Consider the following 12,467-nt stretch of genomic DNA (forward strand, 5'->3'; position numbering starts at 1 on the left):
GTCACCAGTTAACCTAACCTGCATGTCTTTGGACTGTGGGGGAAACCGGAGCACCCGGAGGAAACCCACGCGGACACGGGAAGAACATGCAAACTCCACACAGAAAGGCCCTCGCCGGCCCCGGGGCTCGAACCCAGGACCTTCTTGCTGTGAGGCGACAGCGCTAACCACTACACCACCGTGCCGCCCTCAAAGTACAAATTGTAAATAAAAATGGAATGCAATGATGTGGAAGTTTCAAAATTCCATATTTTATTCAGAATAGAACATAGATGACATATCAAATGTTTAAACTGAGAAAATGTATCATTTAAAGAGAAAAATGAGGTGATTTTAAATTTCATGACAACAACACATCACAAAAAAGTTGGGACAAGGCCATGTTTACCCCTGTGAGACATCCCCTTTTCTCTTTACAACAGTCTGTAAACGTCTGGGGACTGAGGAGACAAGTTGCTCAAGTTTAGGGATAGGAATATTAACCCATTCTTGTCTAATGTAGGATTCTAGTTGCTCAACTGCCTTAGGTCTTTTTTGTCATAGCTTCCATTTTATGATGCGCCAAATGTTTACTATGGGTGAAAGATCTGGACTGCAGGCTGGCCAGTTCAGTACCCGGACCCTTCTTCTACGCAGCTATGATGCTGTAATTGATGCAGTATGTGGTTTGGCATTGTCATGTTGGAAAATGCAAGGTCTTCCCTGAAAGAGACGTCGTCTGGATGGGAGCATATGTTGCTCTAGAACCTGGATATACCTTTCAGCATTGATGGTGTCTTTCCAGATGTGTAAGCTGCCCATGCCACACGCACTAATGCAACCCCATACCATCAGAGATGCAGGCTTCTGAACTGAGCGCTGATAACAACTTGGGTCGTCCTTCTTCTCTTTAGTCCGAATGACACGGCGTCCCTGATTTCCATAAAGAACTTCAAATTTTGATTCGTCTGACCACAGAACAGTTTTCCACTTTGCCACAGTCCATTTTAAATGAGCCTTGGCCCAGAGAAGACGTCTGCGCTTCTGGATCATGTTTAGATACGGATTCTTCTTTGAACTAGAGCCCTGCACTCCCGCGGGACCCGCCGCAAAGCAGTGCGGCGCGGGATAAATTTTGAAAGCTCATTGCGGGCGGGACCGGAAGTGCACATATGCGGAGCGGTGATAAGCTGTAATCCCGCTAACTAAAAACGTGCTTGAAATAAAATTTATAAATTATTAATTTATGTCTATCATATATAATTAGTGCTGGATATTTTATTTGACATTAAGAAAAACATTTTAAGATGCCTAAATTTGCAGAGAAAGTCAGATTGTCGGATTGAGCGAGAAATAGCATCTTAAACTTGCCATTGATCACTAATGACACGCAGTTCACACCCAGCTAGCAAGAAAACCATGAGTGAATTGATTTACTAAATAAATTTTTCCCCCCCACCCACAAAAAAATTATGATTTTCAGTCCCTCTCCCAAGCCCTGTGATGACCTGGCGACTTGTCCAGGGTGTACCCCGCCTTTCGCCCGTAGTCAGCTGGGATAGGCTCCAGCTTGCCTGCGACCCTGTAGAAGGATAAAACGGCTAGAGATAATGAGAGATGAGATGAGTCCCTCTCCCACCCGCATATTTCTCAGGAAAGTGCCCCGCCCACTACTTTAACTGTTTTTGAGCATAAATACCTACAGCTCACGTTTGTTATTGTTTACGTTATTTCTGAATTCGGCATGTAGCATCTCTAATAATAATGCGTTGTCAAATGATTAAAACATTTAATCACCAATCACACATTTTTATCACATGAGAAACCATCGTAACTCTCTGATCAGTACAAAAAAAGTGACTAGAATCGCTTTGTACTAAAGCTTTTCATTTTTTTTTAATTGGAAAGCAAAACTAATAAAAGAAATGAATTGATTTCCTGCTTGCCTTAGTCTACAACTTTAACCAGAGAGACATGTTACACAGTGACGGTAGGCTTGACTCAATGCTATCCCAGAAATCCTTCCTGTAATATGCAAATTTGGCCGCCTCTGACTGGACAGCCAAATTTGCATATTTCAGGAAGGATTTCTGGGATACAGCCAAATTTGCATATTTCAGGAAGGATTTCTGGGATAGCATTGAGTCAAGCCTACCGTCACTGTGTAACCTGTCTCTCTGGTTAAAGTTGTAGACTAACGCAATAAGTGAAACAATTCACTCTGGGTGTGAACTGCGTGTTATGGCAAGTTTAAGATGCTATTTCTCACTCAATCTGACTATCTCTGCAGTTTTAGGCACCTTAAAATGTTTTTATTAATGCCAATTAAAATATCCAGTACAAATTAAATATGATAGACATAAATTAATAATTTATAAGTTTTATTTCAAGTCCTTTTTTAGTTAGCGGTCACCGCTCCCACCCGCGCCGCATATGTGCACTTCCTGTCCCGCCCGCGCCCGCAATGAGCTTTCAAAATTTGTCCCGCGCTCCCGCGGGAGTGCAGGGCTCTACTTGGTTGTTAGGAACAAATCGCTCTACGATGATCGGTGTTTCTTCAAATATTCTGAGTTTCATAAGTTTATCAAAATTTGCTCTATCACAAGTCACTTTCAAATTTCCCCCAAGAATTGAAACACTGAATTTTGTACCTATTTGAGTCTTAATAAAAGACCAAAATTTAAAAGACTTGGTTTTGGCGTTATTGGGTTTGATGTTATTGGGTTCCGCTTTGAACACAACCTCCAAACTTTCATTTTTGTCTTTTTTCACCATTTTGTTTTCAAAATCTGACTCAATTGAGTCATCACTTGTTCTTTTCATGAAACTCGTAAATAATGTATATACTTAGCTCCACAATGCACTCAATTTCCAAAGCAGACCTGGCCTCAACAACATACAACCTCCTCCTCTCTCTCTGACGAGCCGATGAGCTTTCCAGATTTTATATAGGTATTGGAATGTTTTCTACACCACAGTACACTATGTAGTGTACATGTCAACGATCTTTTGGCTGTTGCAAAAGTAGAAAAGACTTTCAATATTGTGCATGAATAATTACTCAAACTTCCACTGGAAAAAAAATGAGTTGATTCCCAATTACTTAGAGTATCAGATCACGTCACACCGTTCCACAATTATCGACACCTTTGTCCACAGTTATCGACACTGTTCCACAATTATCGATATCCAGATAATTATTTATAAAAATAAAAAAAATTGGTATGAGATATTAAGTTAACAAAACATAGTTTTTATTTAAAATTTGTTTTACATAGACTTATATTTCATCCAAATATCTTTTATATAAATATATCAATGTTGGTGCTTACGTAAATGAGGAAGTAATTCTAATGTTTGAGTAGAGTAGAGTCTTTCGGCTGGGTAGGAATTGTAGTATTCCATGTTAAGCCGCTCCTATTTTCAGTTGACTGTGATTTCAGGTCTCTGTGGGTTGTCTAGTGCCCTACGGTTGTATACCATGGGATGGTCCTACATATGTTTGGCCAACCATGCTTTGAATACATTAACATTTGGCGCTGTAACAACTGTCTCAGGCAGGTTGTTCCACCAACAGACCACTCGGTTGCTGAAGAAATACAGTCTTTTGTTGCTCTTGACAGTGTTCTTTTTCAGTTGTAGGCTATGCCCTCTTGTCTTGGTGTTTGTCTTCATTCCTGTTATGCATGCTTTTGTATCATATTTTTCATGTACATATTTGTAGGTGTTTATTATCGCCTCATAGTCTGCGGTACACTAATGTAGGTAGCTTAAGAGCTTTCAGTCTGTCTTCATATGGAAGATCCCTCAGTCCAGGTACTTGTTTTGTGGCATGTCTCTGAACACTCTCAATCTTTTCTGCCAATTTCCACGTGTAGGGTGACCATATTGGGGCACCGTACTCAAGATGTGGGCGTATCAGTGACTTGTACAGGAGAGAGAAGACATCTTTATCCACGTATTCAAATGATCTCCACATAAGTCCTGCAATCTGGTTGGCTTTTGAGACTATAGCTGCTATATGGTTCTCAAAACTGAGCTCGTTGTCCACCAGAATCCCCAGATCTTTTCCCTGTTGTGTGAAGGCTAATGGCACCATTCTTGTTTTATCAGTCATGGTATATGTGTAGTCGAGATGTCCTGAACCAATTCAGATTACTGTAGATTTGTCAGGGTGGAAGCACAGCTGCCACTTTTCTGTCCATCCTTGTAGACTAAAAAGGTCTTGTTGTAGCAGTTCACATTCCCACTCATGACTGACTAGGCAGAACATCTTTGTGTCATCTGCAAATCATTTTAGGTGGCTTGATACTCCCTCTGGCATGTCATTAACAAAGATAGTGAATAGTACTGGTCCCAACACACTGCCTTGTGGCACTCCACTGCTTACCTCAGCCCATCCTGACTTGGTCCCATTGACACAGACTCTTGGCTTATGCTCAGTAAGAAAGGAATTGATCCATTGTAGCAAATTGCCCTTGATTCTGTAGCTTTTGATCTTTGCTAGGAGACGTATTGGTACCGAGTCAAAGGCTTTGCAGAAGTCCAAATATACAACATCGACTGGCAAACCCTGGTCTAACCACTCTGTCCAGTCCTCCAAACATTCAAGCATTTATGTCACTGTAGACCTCCCTGGAAGAAACCCATGCTGATGCCATGTGAATAGACCATTCATTTTCATGTGGGATACCAGTGCATCTCTAATGGCTCCTTCTAAAACTTTTCCAGTGACAGATGTTACGCTGATTGGGTGATAGTTGCTAGGAGCTTTCTTGTATCCTTTTTTGAAGTTTGGTGTTATATGCCCAATTTTCCATTCACTGGGGAGCTTGTCTTCTTCAAGTGACTTGGTGAATATTATTTGCAAGGGTACTGAATGTCTCTGCTAGCTCTTTTAAGACACATGGGTGGATGTTGTCTGGTTCCATTGATTTGTTTGGGTTTAAGTTTTTTAATATCTTACACACATCACTCACACTAATTTCAATCTTACTTAGCTCTTCACTGTACTGTTGCTGTCTTGGTATAGGGATGGATTGTGTGTCCTCTTTTGTGAAGGTACTAACAAAGAATTTGTTAATGAGTTCTGCTTTTTCCTCATCAGTGCATGCCACAGATGTTTCATCCACCAAGTCTGGTATACGTTCTCTTGTTTTTGACTTTGTATTCACATATTTCCAGAATAGTTTAGCATTTTTCTTGATATTTCGAGCCAGTTGTTTCTTGAATTTCTTTAGTGCCTTTCTTGAAGCCCAGCGTGCTTGGTTACATATCTTGGGTATATTTTGTGTAGTCCTCCTGTCGCTTAGTTTCACAATACTTCTTCCATGCCCTTTGCTTTTTGTTCAGTTTGGTGGTAGTGTCTCTATCCTTCCATGATAACCTTCCTTTCTTCTTTAATGGTGGTGTTATCTTGGGTATGTTCTTGTTGACTGCAGATTTAATCTTGCTAGAAAAGATTGACCAACTTTCCTCAACATGTAGGTTACACAGAACTTCAGCCCAGTTGACCTGTAGTTTCTCAGCTATTTGTTTATAGTTTCCCTTGTGATACTGGTACATCACTGGTGTGTCCTGTGATCATTTTGCATAGCAGTTATAGGTGAAGGACAGAACAATGTGGTCGCTTTTTCCAATAGGTGGTCTAGTATCAATGTCATTAATTATGCCACTTTTGTTGGTGAATACCAAGTCCAGAGTGTTACTTTCCTGGTTGATTTGATGCCTTGTGGCAAATGAGACATGTTGGTATAGATATGCGCAGCGCTCGAAACTAACGGTGTCCCGACGTCCCGGGGACCATAAAAAATGTCATCGGGACACAAAATTATAATATCTGGGACAATCCCGGGACAATGGAAAAAAATAGATCTAGAGACGATAATTCCCCCGGGGGAAATCGTGAGAGTGATGCAGTGCGCGTAGCAGTCACAGTTGCCGGAGCTGAGCTGGACTGTATTTTTGTCTCTCTCTGCTCAGCGCGCGGGTGGGGGAGGAGCACACAAAAAGGGCAGCTTTCCGTCAGAGCGCTCCCTCCAAACAACGGGGGTTTACACGAAAACAGAAGGAGATATTCACAAAATTATTTCACATTGAGTGCCACAAGGGTCTCCTGAACACACTGATGTACTTTTTTTGTCTGTAGTGTAAAAATTGAGGTCACTAGAGCGAGTTAAAAACGAGTGACTTTTCTGATTTAACAGTCAAAGCGCAGCCACGTTTATAATGGCAGTCAATGGGGCTGCGCGCCTGCCCTCTCCTCACTTTCAGGCTTCTCATTCAAAAACTGCAAGTCCTATCGCTCAGGGAGACACATTGTGTGAATCAGGACAAGTGTGGCTACTACTTTTGAGAAAATGATGTGTGTAGAGTGAAAATTGGGGCTGAAAACACAGTTTAAATGAGAAAGTTTGAGCTATTTTTCCAAGCTCTCTACACTCTAACTTAACGAGCTCCACTGGTGTGTAACGCAATAGACACCCATTATAAAGCCGGATTTTCTCCAGGTACCCACATGGTGTTTGAGCCGGGTCTGAGCCAAAAGTATAGAACCTAGCAAAAAGTTGAATGCCAGATCCACAGAGGAGAAGTTTCTCTACGTTTTAAAGTTTGAACCATGTCTCTAGGTGAAAGCAAGCCAGAGCAGCGGATGTTTGAAAATGTGTGTAGTTTTTCAAATAATTCCATAGAAATGAATGGGAAATTTATCTAGGTCAAAGAAAATGAAATTAAGCACTGTAAATAATGTAAATGATTTCTATGACTAAAGGTTACAATAAAAAAAACCGTGCATTACATTGCTTTGTTTGCACTTATGATATGACACTTATCCAAAGTGACTTTACGGTTTTTTACAGTGTTACAGTCCCTGTAGCAACGTTGGGGGGTTGGTGCTTTGCTCAAGGGCATTTCATCCATTGATGGTATGGCTGATGGCTTTCAAAACATCTCTGAATGGGGCAACAGGTATATTACATAAAAATGGATAACGATAATGGTGAAAATGATAAGTTGGCCTTATATATGCCAACAGATATTCAAGGTATAAGTAGATGAAATGAACATAAAAGGGGTCTTATTTTCAACTAAAGTGTACTGCAGATGTAGGGAGTTGAAACATTTTCTGAATGAGCTAGTTGGCCCATTTAAATAAACGGGTATCTATTCATACAGTGAGATCGCCAAAGTTTAATAAACTGAAAATGCAATAACTGTAATTTTGAAGTAGATGATGTATAGGACATGTGTCACTTGTGTCTTGTGACTTATTGTAAAAATGATATAAAGGGTTCAAAATCGCATAGTTACAAATATAATAGTAACTTCATATGATAATATTAACCACTGGTTATTTCAGAGAGGAAAAAAATGGGGACACTATTGCTTCCATTCGGGACAATACAACACAGAATTCGGGACCACTGGGGGACACAAAGAAAAAAAGTTAATTTCGAGCCCTGATTGCACTGTTGAGTGACTCAGTGAGCCAGGCTCAAATGTTGCTCAGTGGTGTGGAGATGCAATGCAGAAAGCTTGGGCTGGCCTTGAATGCAAAAATGACTGAAGTAGTACTGCTGAACATCTCAGGTGAGGTCAAGCTGACTACTCTCGATGGCGAGGGAATTTCTGTCAAGGATGATTTCAAGTACTTGGGCTCATATATTGATTCATCAGGGAAGGATATTGGTGTGAGAAAGGCCCAGGCCTGGTGCGCACTCCATAAGCTGAACATCATCTGGCATTTAAATATGGCAATCGGGCTAAAAAAAAAAAAAAAAAAAAAGCATATCTTCGTGGCTTTGGTGGAATCTATCCTCACCTATGGATGTGAGCAGCGCTCGAAACTAACGGTGTCCCGACGTCCCGGGGACCATAAAAAATGTCATCGGGACACAAAATTATTATATCTGGGACAATCCCGGGACAATGGAAAAAAATAGATCTAGAAAAAAAAGTTCTACATTAATATTATTTACAAAGCCGTAACACATACGTAGACATTCACCTAATTTGTCAATTTTAATTTTAAAACGTTAACAGCGAAAAATACATAGTAGCTACACTTTCGATGCACCTGCATCCGTAGGCTACAGAGCAGCGCATTCTGTTCTAGAATCTTCGGCCGGAGTCCGCATTATATGGACTTGGAATGGAATTGCTACCGCACACGCTGCGCCGACTCTTGCCAGAACAAAAATGCTGAAGTGGTTGAAGCGGACCGACCGCGGGGAAGAAACTGAAAGCCCAGACATAACGTCTCCGGGACCTTCAGGATCCAAAGTGTCATTGCCTGGTCTGCAGGCAACGCTAGCAACTGAATGAACTTAATGAACACTGTTAGACACGTTATAAAATACAACAGGAATGATGTGGCTGGATAACGGAAAAAATGGATAAAATGGATAACGGAAAAAATGGATAAAATGGATAACGGAAAGTTCATAAAATGGATAATGGTAATGGTGAAAATGATAAGTTGGCCTTATAAGTGCCAACAGATATTCAAGGTATAAGTAGATGAAATGAACATAAAAGGGGTCTTATTTTCAGCTAAAGTGTACTGCAGATGTAGGGAGTTGAAACATTTTCTGAATGAGCTAGTTGGCCCCTTTAAATAAACGGGTATCTATTCATACAGTGAGATCGCCAAAGTTTAATAAACTGAAAATGCAATAACTGTAATTTTGAAGTAGATGATGTATAGGACATGTGTCGCTTGTGTCTTGTGACTTATTGTAAAAATGATATAAAGGGTTCAAAATCGCATAGTTACAAATATAATAGTAACTTCATATGATAATATTAACCACTGGTTATTTCAGAGAGGAAAAAAATGGGGACACTATTGCTTCCATTCGGGACAATGCAACACAGAATTCGGGACCACTGGGGGACACAAAGAAAAAAAGTTAATTTCAAGCCCTGGATATGCGTCTCTAGTTGCTTCTAAAAATGTACCTGACTCACTGCTAGGTGTACGTGTTGTACCTCCCCCTTCATTCCACTTGATGTCTGGGTAATTGAAGTCTCCCACTACTAACATGTTCTCACATGTTCCCCATGTGCAGCAATCTTGAATTAGTTTATTGAGTTTTTCATTGTTTTCTGCTGGGGAGTTTGGGCTTCTGTAGATCCCCATTATCAGCAGCTTTCACATGCTGGTTCAGTTTACTCTGAACAGGTACTAACTTGGTGACAGAGTTCATTCTGAGCTTGTCTGGTTCCATTGAGTTCAGTCCTTCCTTGGTGTGAATTGCTATGCCTCAGACACCCTCATTCTCAGCATTTGTAAATAGGTCATATCCTGGGATACTTAGGTCTGACCTAGTCATTTTGAATCTTGAGTTTTTGGGGTTGGTTTCTGTGGTTACAGTGATGTCTGGTTGGATTTCATCACTGACTGCAAGGTACTTGGGCTTCTTATTAGTAATACAGTCAATATTGGTGTAGACAATTCTCAGGTGTTCTTTTTTGTCCTCAGTTCTTTGCTTTCTTGTGCTTTTGCTACTATTTTTGCTTCTATTCAAGTTTGGGGGGTTGAGGGGTTCACCCTTATTCTCTTTATTTGTAGATTCCAGCACTGTAAAAAAAGAATAGTTGAGAATACTTGAAATTTCAAGGCAACCGTCTGCATTAAGAATTTTATGTTTTGCCAACGATGTGCCCATGATAATTCAAACTATGATAACACTGTTATCTTTATTAAGAATTCTTAATTAAATCAATTTTCAATTCCTCATTCTGCCAACATAGATTTCTCTTTTTGCTGAACAGTGGCATTCACAATAGTACAAAAAGGCAATTGAGGTTATCACAATTTTTTGGGGGGCTTTTTTCACCTTTATTTGGATAGGACAGTGTAGAGACGGGAAATGAGTGGGAGAGAGAGGGAAATGACCTCGGGTCGGAATCGAACCCAGGTCCCCAGATTTATGGTATGGTGCCTTATCCACCTGAGCCACGACAACATGAACTTCAACTGGAGAGAGAACCACATTGCCCAGCCCTTGCATTTGGGAGAGGAAACCACGTGTCTTGGTCATTAAGAGCATGCGCTGAATAAACACCTATGGCAATTATGTATTTTCAATTCAGATTATTCACTATTGTATATTTACACATCATTGAGGTGCACCCCAGTTTGATGTGGATTTTTCTGTTCATTAATAATTATTCATATTTTCTTGTCCATTCAATTGTGAATATGGAATTACTTGAACAAAGCGTAATTCTATTTTTTTACAGTGAGGGAGGGCCCCTTATATGGTATTTCCAAAGACCCTCCTTTCCTTGTTTTTTTTCTAGTTCTTTGGCTTCTTGCACCTTTTTTCTTACAAGTTCTCATTCATCTTTGCTCAGGTCGTCATATACACTTATGTCTTTGAAGGGGTTGTCTGCATTCTCGAGCCTGGTAAGCCTAGTTATTATTTTCTTCTTATCGTCTTTATTTTGTAGGACAACTTTGAGTGGTCTTGGGCTGAGATCTTCTCGTTTCTTGCCTAATCTAGTGGTGAACTTGATTTCAACTTTGCCGAGCCCCAATGGTTCAGCAAACGAACGTTCTACATATGTTTTGTCGTATGTTGCCCTTTGCCTTGGCTTATCACAGGTTGACTCAGGGAGTCGGGGTATTATCAGGTTCTGCTCTCTTTTCACATTCTTGTTCTTCCAGTTTTTGTTCCACCATTACTTTTTTCACAATAGTTGCTACTTGGCCTGAACTGGTGTTCCCATTCTCATTCATTTTCTTGTCAAATAGGCTACAACATTGGCGTGTTGTGGTTTCAGGTATATCTGTCACTATTTTATTTGTTTGCTCCTGCACCACATCCAGTTTTGTTGACAGCATGTTGTTGACATCCTCATTGGTTTTAATTTTATTTTCAATTGTATCAAGTCTTCTCAAGATTGTCTCTAACATAGAATATTCACATTCTTTCAAGCCTTCTTTTGGTGATTGTTTCCTTCCTTTTTTGATAAATTGCTGGATTTCATCTTTACACCCACTGCAGAACCAACACACGTCATCTCGCTGAAGTTTTCATAATGCTTTGAATTCTTGTTGAGCAAAGGATATACAAGTTAGACAGAAGTGTTTCTTACAACCATCGCATGTGAGAGCCTGGCATTCTTCATCATCATCAAGGACTTTGGTACATGGATTACAGATTCACTTCTCACTTTTATCAATTTTGTGGGGTTCCTCTAATGTTTCATTTGTACTTTCCACTACCTCCTTTTTCTTGGACTTTCCCTTTTCCATCCTATATTTTGTGTGTTTGTGTCACTTATTAGTTAAGTTGATATACCCTCACAGAGTTTTCAGTTTTTACAGTTATTTAGTGTCACCTTTTGTAGCTTTTCTCCCTGCCTCTCACTCCTCCATCTTTACTCAGGAAGTAAAGTAATAAAAGTCAGTCTTTCCATGAATTACGTTACAGCGTTTCTCCTCAGATATGTAGCAGGCAGGAGGAGTTCAGCTCAGTGTAAACACTCATCCTTATCTTCTTCAAGAAATGGAACTCTCTAAAGGAGTTCCATCCATCCATCCATCCATTATCTGTAGCTGCTTATCCTGTACATTGTAAACAAATGAACTGATAATGTTGAACCTGTATCAGAAAATCTTTTTGTTCCACTTTCTACCTACTTTCTATTTTCGTAGATCAAATTTTGTTAATCATTTGTTGTTGTTTGTATTCATTTCTAATTTTGTAGTTTACCAATAATTCAAACAATGCTCTAATTTGTTGCAATTAGATTCAGATTGGTGAAGCTTCAGTATTTTCAAAGAAGTGATTTTTTTAAATTGAGATTTTACATTTACATTTAAAAATATAAAATGTCTACTGATATTGTAATATGTGGTAGATATTTACAATAAACTGCAAAAAAAATATTTTCTGAATGGAATAGAAAAAATTTTAATATTTCAAACATGTAATTTTTTATATGCTAGGAATTTAATTCTGGTCTAAATTTATTTATTGCAATCGGATTCCAAATACTCTATAAGCATTCCATTTTGTTATGAATCAGAAAAAAATTATTATAAATCACAGCACTTTTATTTTTTAAAGTACTTCATCTACTTCAACAATGTTACACAAAGATCGATCCATAACAGTTGTAAATGTCACTTAATTCCGCAGGGTGTCGATAATGGTGAACACTGGTGAAAGTGATCACTATTATTGACACCTCACGTGACTTCTCAAACTTGCGTTTAGATACAAAATGGCGACAGTCAAATGAAAGAGTAAGAAACAAAGTAGGTTTCGACAAGGAGATCATGAAATATCATCTGTGAATTTGATAAGTAAAAGCATGTCTGTGATCTTTCCATCATGCTTACCTGTGATGATAATGTCCAGGTTTTCCTCAAATTGCTGACTGTGCTAAAAAAATTCCATCTCAGGTAACAAGCTGCGTCATCAAACGACAAGATCAAAGGGCGAGGCGGGTCTTCTGGTTGATTTAATTAA

Source organism: Neoarius graeffei, chromosome 20 (assembly GCF_027579695.1).
Source record: "Neoarius graeffei isolate fNeoGra1 chromosome 20, fNeoGra1.pri, whole genome shotgun sequence".
In the NCBI taxonomy this organism is placed as follows: Eukaryota; Metazoa; Chordata; class Actinopteri; order Siluriformes; family Ariidae; genus Neoarius; species Neoarius graeffei.